This window comes from Bombus bifarius, unplaced genomic scaffold (assembly GCF_011952205.1).
Source record: "Bombus bifarius isolate JDL3187 unplaced genomic scaffold, Bbif_JDL3187 scf7180000007984, whole genome shotgun sequence".
NCBI classification, from domain to species: Eukaryota; Metazoa; Arthropoda; class Insecta; order Hymenoptera; family Apidae; genus Bombus; species Bombus bifarius.
Window position 1 is genome coordinate 2,126,761 of NW_022884367.1, and position 14,570 is coordinate 2,141,330.

Genomic DNA, 14,570 nt, shown 5'->3' on the forward strand with positions numbered 1-14,570 from the left:
GGGATCGTTATCTCGAGGAAGGAACATTTGTATACGAAAATACAGCAACATTCTCCAAATAGTTGAAGGTTTCTGTTTATCGGTCGAAAGTTGTTCTGTTCACGAGCTTGATATTCAACTTTCTTTGGTTAAATCGCCGTAGTTTGCTCTACTTTCCATACTGCTACGTTACTTTGGTCAATTTGTTAAACTAATCTGACTGACTTAACCGATTCAATGTAATCTTGACCTATTTGACTTCGATTATATTTATGCTAATTCAACGTAAGTAGAACCTACCTTGGCTATAATTCAGAATATCTTCAACCAAGTAATTTGCATATTACTCCAAATATCTGTAAAAAAAAGACGATAAATCCGAAAATAGAAAATATTCCAATGTAATATTCAATAGCAGATAGCAAGTCAAGTATGTACAAATTTTAAAAGACTGGTGATAAAAATATTCGTAATGAGATCAAGAAAGACAATGTCAATATCGTCAATAGAGCAAAAGATATCATTCAGTAGACTATAATTGTCCTAACTTTGTTCAAATTTATTCATCATGACATTATTATCACGTATTTAACCATTTAAACACGAATACGAATATGAGTAGCTATTAATTTTTTCGTCTTCTGGTATTTGTTTTATGAAAAAGAAATTTTATCGTACGACTAACTTTTACAATCGAGGATTTCATATTCACCTCAACCTAACGTCGTAATTGCGTTTTGTCCACGCTAATGCCAAAAATCAAAGTTATCGCTAAAAACTCTACCTTAATGCTATCATCCATCAACTATTAAAAAAGTCGATTCCTCTTCTGAAACTTTTCAAAACTCTGCTACAGAAGACGCTCGCCCACGATTTCCAATTTTATCGATGTCCCTTACGGAGAGCCACATAAAACTCGTAGAAACGTAAAGATGGTTAAGCCGCGGAAAATCTTAAAAAGCAGTTACACTCTGTCCCAGTTCCTGAGATCGGTCTGTCCTCACACCGACGCGGTAACGAATACGAACGATCGGGTTGCCTGTTTACTAAAGGAGATCCTTTCGTTAAAAGAGAGGCCTCCTCGACCTTACGTTGCGAACTTTCTTTCCACTCACTCGAGAGTGTCTTCGCAGTTACATGTAACTATCGGTCGCCTTCGTCTTCTTGGCCACCGTTACGAGAGTCCTCGACGGAGAAGTTGCGCAACGAAGGCGATCATCTTAAAGAGTGATAAAGATGAAAACTTGTTGGTTAATGATGCGATCCCTTTGAACCATGGGACGAAGACTCGACCGAGTGGAAACTAGACGAGTATGTTCCCGAGGGCTGAATGGGCTAATAGTGGTAGGATGTCTTTCGAATAACGACCACTATTTAGCGATTCGATATCCGTCGAGGTAATTACCGCTGCTGCTGGTTGAAAGACCGATTGAAAATGCGACGTAGCGCTCGTTGAAAACAACTTCCCTTTCGAGACGATTTTACGTATCGTCAACTGATGCGACGCGATACCGTATTACGAAGTTCGAGTAATTTCAGTTCCACGTAGAAATATGTCAAGAGTGATTGTTAGGGAAAACGTTGAAGCATCGAAACAATACTGACATTTTCGTGTTTAAAATGAATACACTTGCAGAGGCTGAATAATTACAGATATTATTATATCAGGAATAAGGAGCAAGAGATATCATTAAGTGGAATAAGAAAATCGAAAATGCTTCGCTTTGTTTCGGTAGGTCAAACTTAATTGCGTTTCTGTAAAATATTCTTTACGACTTGCATGTTTCTTTCTAATTACATGAAAAATATTTAAAGCACAATTTGATTCCTTTCGAAAGAATCATCTTACTTCTTTCAGATCATTTTTAAGATTCACAGAGAATCTTATTGTTTTATCAGCATTATTGTTTTAATAGCGTATCGGGATACTTTTGAAGAATAAATGTAAGCAGAATCCGCGGTACAGATAGACGTTTCTTCCGGCTTCGTCGGATTTACAGGATTCACCGTGAACAGAATCTCGAATAGAATTCTTCATGGTGGACTGACGAAATTCGTTTGTCAATAAAGCCTCGAGGAATATTCGTTTTATTAAACACACGTAGCTGGTCTTGGTACGGTTCCGTGCACACTAAATATCAAAAGAAATTTCGCCGTGCGATCATTCCCAAAGACCGAGTGCACCGTAAAACCGGGAGTCCATAGAAACGAACGTAAAACGGTTCGCTGTGCGTGGAAACGCTTATCGTTTGAAATTCCCTGCTCTTTTGGTCTTACCATTGTTCCAACGGCCCATTGCTCGACCGTTTCGTTATATGCACCTTAGAAAGGACGACGATTCAAGCAGAAAGAAATGTGCTCGTGATCGTGGAACGACTCGTTCGTCAGTAAGCCGCTTTATCGCATTCCTTGATTGCCCGTTTGTGTTTTTCAAATGATCCAGCTTGTCCGCAAACTCGTGCCAATTGCTTCGTTACGACCATTATTTTGTATATTATATTACAAAATATAGTGGGAAAATCAGTTTCAACAGTAAACCTAAAAATAAATTACAGTTGTTAAAATATCTCTAATATCTTCTAGGACTGATATATTTAAAAGAGGGTATCTATGTAAAGTGTATCGATTCGTAATAACAATATGTGAATTAATGTATATATATTATAAATATGTATATATATTATAACAGTAAAATATATGAAGTGTACAGATCAATGGTACATTAATAGTCAGAAGCAGCACTTTCTATTACACGACTCGTATATTCACAATTATTAAATTTTTTTACGAAAATATCACAATTATTTTGTGTAGTCATTTACATCTAGTCGTTCATCTGGGTTAAATTGATTATATCCTTAAGATTTATTTATGAAGATGGAACGAAAATTGATGGATTTATATCCTCAAGTAAGTGAAAGTAATGGCCAAGAAAAATATTACACAAATCCTTGAGATTCACACTCTTATTGTAACAACCTTAAAAAGCATAAATAAATTACAGTGTATTGATTAAAAAAAAAAATCTTTTTTCAAATAAAACGTTCAATTAACGTAACATTGGCTCTGAGTAAATAAAGAAGATACTTCCAGCAATTGCCTATTTCCATCAAAAGTCATGATCAAAGTCAAATTTAACATTCGCAGCGGTACATCTCGGAGAATTTAAGCTCAAAGTATAACCACTTCGCTATAGGTATCCGCAGAAATGGTAAACATTAGACGAAGACTTATTTGAGAAGCACTGTAGGCTTCGTATAACGAAGCAAATGGTGACGCATGCATACAAATGACCCGGATATACATGGCACTGAAAGATCCCTGCCGCGGTTCCGAATGCACAGTGCCTGTTTGAAAGACTCCCAGGGGTCGTGTAAACTCGGCCGCGGAGCTCGTGAAAGCACAAATGACCGGTAGGGTACAGGTTGACGAGAATCGATCGACATACGCAGGATTTGCGATTCGACTCGGCAACCTGTGGTTACTGTATCACCAAATCGATATTAAAAGAGCCGTCGTAGCGATGTTGCGATGTTACGATACAATTATTTTACGTCCCGAAGTGACATCGTCTGTAGTTGCTTTCGCGCGCATCGTGCGAAATCACAAGCATTATACACCCTCGTTTATAAGTATTTGGACGCGTTCAATTTATTGCCAATATATCAAATAAATGTACTTTCAGTAAAATTCTTCGATCTAATTTTCACCACTCTCATCTTAACTCAGACTACCATGTGGTACAGATAATAGAAAACAACAGTTAATAGTAATCCGAGTTGAGTATATTTTATATCATTATCATGAATATGGGATAGTGTGACATCAAGGAAGGACGTGGCGTGAGGGGTAATTGTTTATTAGCGTTGTCAAGATATGTTGATGTTGTCAAAGAGTGTTGTGAGCGTTATCAAGGTATGTTTTGGAAAAAAGTGAGCATGGAAAGCATTGTAACGAGAGTTGAGAGAGTCGGAGTTGAATTTATCGTTGTCGTGTGAAGATCGCTGTGTTGTTATGTCGTAGAAATAGTGAGTAACGAATACGTGAAACGAGGTTTTATATTCGATTTCGTGTGAGTGGAAACGATATTGATATGATATTGATAAACGATATGAATATAAGAATCTGTGCTTTTTAATTATATCATGGGTAGTCCGGATCGTTCATCAAATTCTGTAGGGCATAGATGTCCCAAAATTTATAAACGACAATGTACTTGTACAGTTATCTATAGATACAGCTCCATTCATAAATGTCCATATTTGTCTCTGATTTTATGTACAAATGTATTGTATGTATTGTACGTATAAATTCAGTTTCCAATTCGTTCAACGCTTTCTCAATGAGATTTAGCGTAAGAGATTGTGAGAGACAAACAAGTAATTCTTTAATTATCGTGTTTAAAAATGAAAAAATTCTTAGATCGTTATCCTACATGAAAGCAAAATTCTGATTGATTAATCGTTGAAATTAATAACCTGAACCAACTATCACACTTTTTATAAAGTCAAAATATGTCGTGATACTTACGAATGAAACTATACATATGCAGTTATACATATACACATTTGAACGCATCTAGCGGTTGGTGAAGGTACAAACATAACCGTGTTGGTATACAAGGGTTTTCTTCGCTCATTGAGAATTGGTTTATAGACTACTTACGTCGCAATCGCTCCCAGGGAAAACGTTCCTCGAGCCCCGTAGAAGCCCGACGTAATAAATATAACCATAAAACCCGAACCGTAAAATCCAGCGGAGGTGGTATACTCTGAAATCGTATATATGTATGTACTTGGTGGGAACAGGATGAAGAATAAAAAGAGAAAGACAGAGTTTACCTATTGGCACGTACGATGAAAAGATACAGCAAGAATGGTGCGGACAGCCTAACCCAAACGTCTCTACACGTGTAGCGGATGGCTTTTAAAACACCGTCGGCTATTTCGGTTGTGTATCGCGATTCACCGATCCTCACGAAGAAGTTGTACGCCTTCTGAAAAAGAATAGACAGTTACAACGATGCATTAGTGTATTAGGTCGCAGTGTGATATATTTTATTCTGAAATAAAACTTTAAATATATACACAGGTCAACAACTTGGTATCTATATATACATATATTGAATTACCTGCTGATTTTACTATTAATTCGAAATTCGTTCTACCAATATCACCGATAATATCTTTTACTTTCATACAGATTTTATTAACGGGTTTTTTTAAGATTACAGAATTTCAAGATGATCATCCTCTAATGTTGTAAATTTCATGGAACACGCGGTTTCAAAGGGTTTGGTAGTGTATACTTAATTCTATGCATATGAAGCATTACATCGGATACCAGTGACAAAGATCGTCTGAATATTGTCAAACAACTAATGAAACATTCCTATTTGAATAATTATTTTATTAATTAAAAATTAATTAAAAATTATTAATTTATTTGTTTGATTCATTAAACTTCTCATCGCCAGAATATTCTTCGTTTATGTACATTTCACAGAGCTAACCTTTTGTAATGTACTATTTCATATTTTAATCCTATTGAGATAAAATGTGTGCTTTCATTTCTTTGCGAATATTCTTACAGATACATAGCATCATTTACACTAGAATGTAAAACGATATAAATGCATATTTTGTACTTAAATAGCGAACATGATACTTTACATGATGGTAAAAGTATTATGATTATAATTGAATATAATTTCTTCATAACTGATATTCTTTTTAAATGAAATTTCTTCCAGCTTAACAATACTGAATATCTATGACAAGTAGTGCCATTATTCGCGATGGTAGTAAGATTTATTGAATGACAAACTTGTAGGACACAACAGTGCAGAGAATAAGGAAGTAGAATATATTCGATAAGTTTAGAACCCTGAAGTCTCTTGTAAGTCCACAAGTTCAATAACATCTAAGGATTTTAGTTTAATACAGAGAGAGAGAGAGAGAGAGAGAGAGAGAATGAGTTCCAAAACCACGAAGTTCTAACAAGTTCGGGCATTTAACTGACTTCAATTTTGGAATTAATTTTAGGCTGTAGCTAAATTTATCGCTTTCATCGTAAAGAGAAATAAATCGTGAATCTTAATTAGATAAATAGATTTTTCATTTTTATCCTAACTTGTGTATATCAATTCATAAACCCATTAATAAATCTAAAGACACGGTCGGTTAAATATAATTCAAGCTACATACATTTTGCTAAAAACTGCCAGTATGTATCCATTGTTACCAATAAAGCAAAAAGCAGATAATTGCGTGTGCTTAATACTTGAAATATGGGTCATGTGGATTTACGTTTTTGCTTGCCGAACGCAGAATTTCATGCATACCATTTCTTTTCTATCCTCAGTTTTATTCCCACAAGTCCATATTACGAACACTAAAAAATTATGTACAAAAATTGTCAATAAAATCATGACAATCCCCTACATCATCCCTTACAAAAAGATCATAGGTATGATTCCGAAGAATGTCCATTCTCGAATTCTTTCTGTCTCTATCCCATATCCGATCGTCGATGATGTTCCCGATAGTCGAGCATCAGGAATTGCGAAGACCACTCGCTTGTTTGCGAGAATCTTGAAAATTCGCTCGAGAGATAGTTAGAATAGTTTGAGACAGTCTCGGCGCCATTCCCGTTGATGTTAAACTACGGTGGCACGCTTCGATACTTGCGGATCGAACGGTTATCAGCGTGTGGAGATCGGTCTGAAGGATCCACGTATAGACCAAGTGTGGAAAAGGACACGCAAAGAGCTTTACACGGCATTCCTGTGGAACAGTTTCGCTGATACGGCAGTAATTTCGTAATTCGTACGCCCGGTGGTGGAGAGACTGGGCGCGTGTTCCCGTGGAAAATCAAGGGAAACCACCGGGGGATCACCTGTGTGTCCCAGTTTCTATTCTCTTGGCGTTGTAAGCTCTTTCCCTCTCTCTCTCTCTCTCTCTCTCTCTCTCCCTCTCCCTCTCTCCTTCTCTCTCTCTCTCTTTCTCTCTCTCTCTTGAGAAAGGTTCACCATGGAGAGTTCGCCTGAAAGCAAAGGCACCACGAAGACTCGCCCCTTCGAGCTGGATAAGTGGGTATTAGGAGAGTCAAGGGGTGAACAATAACGCGGATCGGTTAACTTAATAATGGACATTAGAGCGTTATACTGACTGGGAAGAGGAGTAGCTACGGTTCAGTCTGAAACTTACTTCTCGTGATGTGGGTGATTTGCTTCCAAGATTTTCTCCAAGCACTTTGAGAAGTCGACTTTGCCGCGGCAATGAAGACGTTCTCTCTGTCTCACATCCTTCCCTTGCGCTCTCTTTGTCCCACCTAGCCTGCAGCTTTATTCTCTCTCTCTCTCTCTCTCTCTCTCTCTCTCTCTCTATTTCCCTTTCTTCTCCTTTCCATTATTCCCCGGTGTACTATGAAACGATCCGGAGTCTCTTTGAGTTTAGCGGTGTCTGATGAAAAGGATTCGAAACGTGCGCCGTGATTTATTTCCGTGTTTCGTTCGTCACGAATTTTAAGAATTCCATAGGGCTCGTCGAACAGATTAATTGGCAAATAAAATCGTATTATTTACAGATCGTAAATATATTATAATTAGATTGATACTGGAATTATCGAACTAGCGGGTTTTAGCTTTTTCTTCTTCCAAATACAGACTCTATATATTGAGTTTCAGTCAGATAAAAACATGGGATTGCTTTCTAAAATCTCAATGATCCTGATACTAATTAACTAGTATCTTAGATATACTTAGAAATTAAAGTTTGATAGTTTTGGTGTTAAGCACGTGTTGAAGTTTTAAAAGTGTTGGTTATATAGAGACATCAAAATAGAAATAAATCAGAAAACTCAGAAAATTCGCGAGCGCTATAAGAATTGCCATGAATAAATGGATGTAAGGAATATTCAAGTAGCTTTTATTTGGAGAAAGCATTTGCTTTCCATGAGAGCATATATCGGTATTTGCGTTTATATTATAGGAATATCGTTTGTGCGGAACTAAAAAGAATAACATAGATTTTTGAAAAATTTATGAGAATATATATTTAACATTTGATACGAGATGTCTCACTGCGTTTCATTGGCGAACTCTTGTTGTTGATGACCGCAACTCTTCAAAAAGATAGTCAGCAGCATACAATGCATGTCAAAATATAAAAACGAACGAATGAGTGACGTGAAAATGGACACCCTCTGTAAAGTTCTAGAAACCGATGAACGTGTGAACATACATATTGTTGCGTGTATTTGACAGTTACAGTGTGGAACATCAAAAGCGGACCAAAAACTAAGCTTTAAATTTAACTTTACCGGAGGTACATTGATTATGAATATTGATTAAGTAGAGAAACTAGTTAATAATTTCCGTAACATCGTGCATGCTTATATAATAATATTCCATATTATATATGCATGTACAATAGTTACGTAACAATATTATAAAATAAAAAATGTGGCTAAGGAAGAAGATCGAATTAGAACGTTGCGATATAAAGATCCTCAATATACTAAATTTTACACAAACGGTACACAATTTTTCATCACTAATAAATCTGAATAATCTCGTTTCCGAGAAACTTGAGTGTTAAATTGAAATTAGGAATATCCACTTGATTCGCGTAGTATTGTTTGATACGTTATACCAGTGTTAAGTATCGTTTGGCTTGGATATCCACTTGGCGGATCGAATAGGTGAAGTGAGTTAATCAGGGTTGCTTAAGCTTTGTTACACTATCTGTGTTCCATTATCACGGAATAACGTGCTGTATCAGTAGGAGATAGCGTATCTGTACTGGCTCGTGTCAGATTACATCGCTTTGTTCGATAGAAAGAAAATAATTGAACGCGCGTAGAATCCGCGCCGATACCAGCGCGATAAAAGTAAAGTAATTAACAGGGCCGCGATGGTATGATAGCGAAATGATTATGTTCGTTCTCGGTATAACAGGGGGTAGGTGACACAAGACGCCAAAACGCAATTAACTTGATACAACTTTAATTAATGTAATGCGTGCAGAGGGTGGAATCGGGGTGTCTTAATGAGGTAAGTACACCTTAAATTCGCGCGACACGCAACTGCGAACCGTTCGTTGTACATTTTGTCGCGTGACAGACAGACGTCGCACGATAAACCGGAAGCGTAGCTTCAGACACTAGACTGCTTTGCATGCCTCCGATAACGCTTTTTGTCCATTAACGTGATTAAACGTTCAGCTGGATTACCGCACGATCTTTTCCAAATATAGTTTGTGCACGCGCGCGTGTAATCACACGGTCTCGTTCGGCCTTCTTTACTGTAAACGTCGCACAAAGGATACATCGTGTAGTGTCATTATAACGTTAAGCAGTATGTGCTATTTTTCTGGAAATTTCACGTTTCGGTTACGGTACAGAGCTAGTCGAGCTGCGTACTAAGAGCATTTTAATCGTGTTAATGGCAATGGAGTGTAATTTGAAAATTAGACGCGCGCATTCTTTGGAACTGTTTAGTTGGGTATCTTCTAAATTCGTAGAAATAAAAGAGAGCTCAGATGAAATTGGAAATATTCTTCATTTCTGCTATATACACAAACGTTCATATGATAGCAAAATGCAGAAAAATGTAAGAATAAAGTACAGAGCGAACGATTGAAAATTTTATAACACGACGTTAGGAAACAGAGGAACAAATGGCATATAAGTGGCACTAATAATTCGACAATGTAAGCAATAAATGCGGATACATGATATGCGCATAATTAACTGGTAGTGTGAAATTTTTGTCTCCCTCCGGATTTAACTCGACTAAGTAAGTAGACTCCAGAGGATAGCTAGTTCAAGTGGATCTTGATTCACTTGTTAGATAAGAAAAACAAGTGGAATCTACCCGGAAATCTTTATAGGAATTATATAAGATATTTACTGCAGATATAGTTTCATATTAACATTGGCAGTAGAATTTGTTTTAAGCTTTACAGTCTTCATACAGTGCTAATGAAATTAATGAATAACACATTAACGTCTCGTTACTATATTAATGAAATTTGAGTATTTTCTATAACACACAATACATCCATAAAATGTTTCCATCTAATTACAAGTGAATCACTATATACATGTATATAGCGGACATTATAGACATTCACAATTTATACCTCGTTTAATGTCTTAAGCAAGAATGCGATGCAGCCGATAGCTAAGTCCCCTCTAGATAGTCTGCCACAGTTAACCACAGCATTATCAATATTTACAGGAGCAAATGCCTTTAACTTGACCCCGGTACGTTCGACGTGTACGTTTGTATCGCAAGAACGTAACCTCCTCAAAGCATGCTATCTCGACCTATAAGCGAAATCTGTATTGTGCCGGTTAATATAACCTCATCATTAATATAATAGACAAAGATGACAGGTTGGTCAAATTTGGTTATTGAAATTGTCGTCGAAATCCTTGTCTTCGTGGACTAGATTGTATTGTTCCGGCTGCAATCGCAGTCACACGATCTCTTTGAATACAGAGGGTGCGACCTATAAACATTATCAGCGATCATGAATCAACGGGTTGCAACTGTTCCAGCCACTTTCTATAAGCGTAACCGAAGCGACAGGATAATTCTCTTCGCAAGTAGAAATAACCGATTATTAAAATTAAAATGAAATATTTCTTTTAATTGTAATATGTGATGTAAATGTACGTTTATAAATTTATTCCATAAAATTATAATACGTGAAAATAAATAGTTCAGTATTAGAATTAACATTCTAAGCACTAAACTACTCGAAACGATCGATGGTTACACACCTTTTGTGTTTGAAATTACTTACTTTACTAAAAACCTATCGAAATTTTTGACAAAATTAGCGTTGAATTTTATTAAAACAGAAAAGTATCAAGTATAGTGCTCAGTTATATAGTTAAATATGCTATATAAATTATCATCAAGAATGAAAATCGAATTTAATTAATTAATATTTTTCAATCATTCAATCCCGTTTAACCCGATGACAATCACTAAATAAACGAAATAGTTCCCAACGACGGAGATCGCATAATTGTTTGCGGGCATCTTGAGAGAAGTGGACAATGCGAAGTTAAAGGGGTTGGAAATCAAGTTTATCGGCTCGATAAGCTGTATGCACGAACCGTTTGAGCGGGTCTTAGCACGACAGGCCAGAAATTTCATTTCCTGGATAGATCTCTGGAGACAAATCGATTGTTCCGGGATCCCGGGCCGGGGTCAAGACAGAAGAGATTCACTTTGACGCGTCGAGTAACGCAACGCTGATCCTTTATCCTTTTCCTTATAGCCTCAGCCTCTTTCTTTATGATCTTCCGTCCCTTATGTGTTGTTACTCCCTGAAAAGATCCGACAAAAAGGTTGGTCCGCTGTGGTAACGTCACTTCTCGTGTAGCTGCAATTTTATCGAAACGAAATTTCGCGTAAGTTGTCTAACAGTTTCATCCAGAGAGCTGAGTTGCCTGCCACCTCTCCGGAGTCTCCCAAGAGTATCCTTTTCACCGGATGCCATGCCATCTCTTCCCACGGCTAGATGTTTGTGGTTTGTTAGAAGGACGTAACAAATAAGGTAATCTTCCACACATATAGCCGGCTTGTTGAAGACGGGTGCCGAGCTGACTCTAAAACAGCACAGTCGTAGGAAACCCTTTCTCTTTGCCTCTTTTTCTTTCTTCTTTCTAGCTTGGTACTTTCGTTCCCTGAGCCGTCGCTGGTCTAGAAGGCGAACGACCGAGAAAACGTCGACGAACAGACTCGGAACTGTTGGAGAAGGAAGCGACTCTTCAGGCGATGTTTACGTCTGTGTACGTACACGAGCACAGTCGAACAGGTCGTGTGGATGTCAGGGAGGAAGAAGGAAGCTTCATAAGCGTACACAAGATTGGTACAGGAAACGAAGAGAGAATCGTCAGATTCACGCATGCACGAGAGCCGACGGCTCTACGTGGCTGGAAAACTGGAAGCACAGACCCTATATTCTCTGCATTTCTTCATTACGGGATCATACGCGGGGTAGTGTGAACGTGAGCGTGGCTACGGGCGACCGGTTTACATGTGTATCGTTAGACGGACTCGAAGAATTTTCAAGCAGAGTAACGCGCAAGTCCGTGGTTCACCGGTCAAAGCTTAACGCTGTTTCCCCTTGTTTCTTATTCCTAGAATACACGCGACTTCTTCTGCTGGGTTTTTTCATCCGTTATGCGCGCGATATGAGCACACGCCTGAAAATAAACGTGGCAGAATCGCGTTGCACAATTTCTGCCGCCGTTTACGATCCGTGATTTAAGTCGAGTTCGTGATAAGCACCTTCAGAACAATGACTTTGACAGAACTTTGACGTGAACGTACATTATCTCGTTAGTTGTTTGTGACGCTGCTGCGTATGAGGATTTTGTTTAGATTACTGTGATTGTTTCGTATCGGTGAGAAATATTCTTTCACGTTAGAGTACTTTAGAATCCGATTGGATTCTATTTTTCTAAAAATATTTCTTCTTATTTAATAATTTGCTACTAATGAGTTTGCATTTATCTTTTATAGTGTTTGTACTTTATTTGATAGCTTAGGACGTACCTTTAATTGCTATTATAATTTCAGACCATTCTAGCTTCTTCTGAATGAACTTTCAGTTGAGTTGGAATAATAAGAAAAATGATTCTAGTAAAGATGATACAACTGAAAACAAAACGATTAGGTCTCAAAGGAGGCTTTTCGAAAATTCTGCAAATTTTTTAAACTTTAAGGAATTGGCACATCTATTATATTCGTGTAGTTAGCTTATCGTGCGCTTTTAAATATTATTATTCAAATACCTATACTACTTTGTCAGAAAATCGAGGTTATCAAAGAACCGCATTAATCAGAAGTCGAAGTTTCGGAAGAATTTTTAGAATTTCTTAAAGGTCGTTTACTTTTAGCCTGGCATACTCCAACTTTTATCGCTTTGAGATTTTATACAAATTTTAACGAAGTTCAATTTCCTTGCATTGACTTTGTTTCTATACTTCCTATAATAATTACAGTAAAAGATACGAATTAGGGAAGCTTCGGCAAATATTTGAAAGCTAACAGTTGACACTTTTAATGTATCTCTTTTAATCTTTCAACTACCATTTAAGTACATATCTGAGGCAGAAGATGAACAGTATAAGAAATAAATTTATAGAATATAATTTACAGAATAAGAATTTTCTCAAAATTCTGTTAAAGAATTAGGGAATAATCGAACCATACATAAAATATTCTCACGAGATTTATTTAAAAAATACAAACTTGTAAACATATTTCTTCGTAAAAATATAATCAAAACTGGAATTTTCACAGTATCCAGCTAATTTACACGTGTTGGAGCAACACAGAGCCACCCTTCCACTCAAAATTCCGGACGAAACCACAAACTCCGTCAACCCTTTCGACGACAAAAGCGAATCCCTGTTTCGACATTTGCAAACGAGAACCCGTGGATTCGCAGTTGCAACAGTTAGCAGTGTCAGAGGGTCGCGCGAACGACGATCGTGGCTCGTTAGAAATCCGCAGTTGGTCCATCGCTACGTGCGAATTTGCTCGATAAAGTGCGAACCTACTTTATAGCGGGCATGTTCCGAGGCTTTGCTTCGTCCTCCCTCGGCCTAACGTGTCCCTACGTGCGCCGAGTATTAAACGTGGACCCGGTTATCATCCTTCAGCGAGGAAGGACGCGCGAGTATCACGAATTTACGCGCGGACTTCGCAGTTTCTCGCGGCTGTTCGGTCAAATATTGTGTTCCTCGAGGGAGCTGTCGCTTGCTGGAAACCTGGAACGCGCGTTAGACAACAACGATCAAGAGTCAAAGAGATGTGGAAGTTAAATGGCAGCGAGGAAGTTAATGATAGGTTGTTATTGCTTTATTACCTAAAGTCGCATCAATTGCCAGGGATATTAGTGGCTACATTTTGGTTAAACCAAGGCACATGTTTATTCTTCTTTTTGTTACAGTCTCTAATACCTTGAGATTGCTAACAAGGCATTGTTTTCAAAACACATAACCATTGTGCCATTCGTAAACAAGAATCTGCAGATAAAGAGGGTAAACACAAAGATGAACGTACAAGGCCAAACAGTAACCTAAGATGCAGAGATCTATGTTACAAGGACTGACAATAAGATGCTAGTATTCTAGTGTGTCAGTACGTACACGCAGAATGAGTGACAATGTGTTCGTGAATGGTCGAACACGACCATTAGTATTATGGCTGCGATTTTCACAACAAATACTTATAATAACATAATATAAAATTGCATATAAATTAAAATTGTATATCTTATTTATTATTTAAATAAAGTTTGATATAACCCAAACTCTAAAAGATGCTTCCTCGCATCAAACTCCAAAAGATATATATCTCGCTAACTAAAGTTGAGCGACGACTATATATATAATTGACATCACACGGGATATTGTTCTTGATAGCATGTATCAAGATCACTCAAAATGGTATGCACTTTTGTATGAGGTATGGCTTTTTCTCCATAATTAACCAACCGGATCGAATGAAGGTTTACGAGCAGGTTGGAAAATGGCTCGTGTCTTGATCGATTCTTTCG

At 37.4% G+C, this 14,570-nt stretch overlaps 1 long non-coding RNA gene across 1 annotated transcript in view; it reads right to left on the reverse strand.

Annotated features, from left to right (window-relative positions):
- Positions 1 to 279: 279 nt before the first annotated feature.
- Positions 280 to 14,570, reverse strand: part of LOC117204910 — a 48,536-nt gene continuing 34,245 nt past the window's right edge. The window contains exons 2-4 of the long non-coding RNA XR_004487156.1: positions 4,821 to 4,975; positions 4,645 to 4,750; positions 280 to 335 (exon numbers count right to left, since the gene is read on the reverse strand). This is a non-coding gene — a long non-coding RNA (uncharacterized LOC117204910). The remainder of the gene's footprint in view (positions 336 to 4,644; positions 4,751 to 4,820; positions 4,976 to 14,570) is intronic.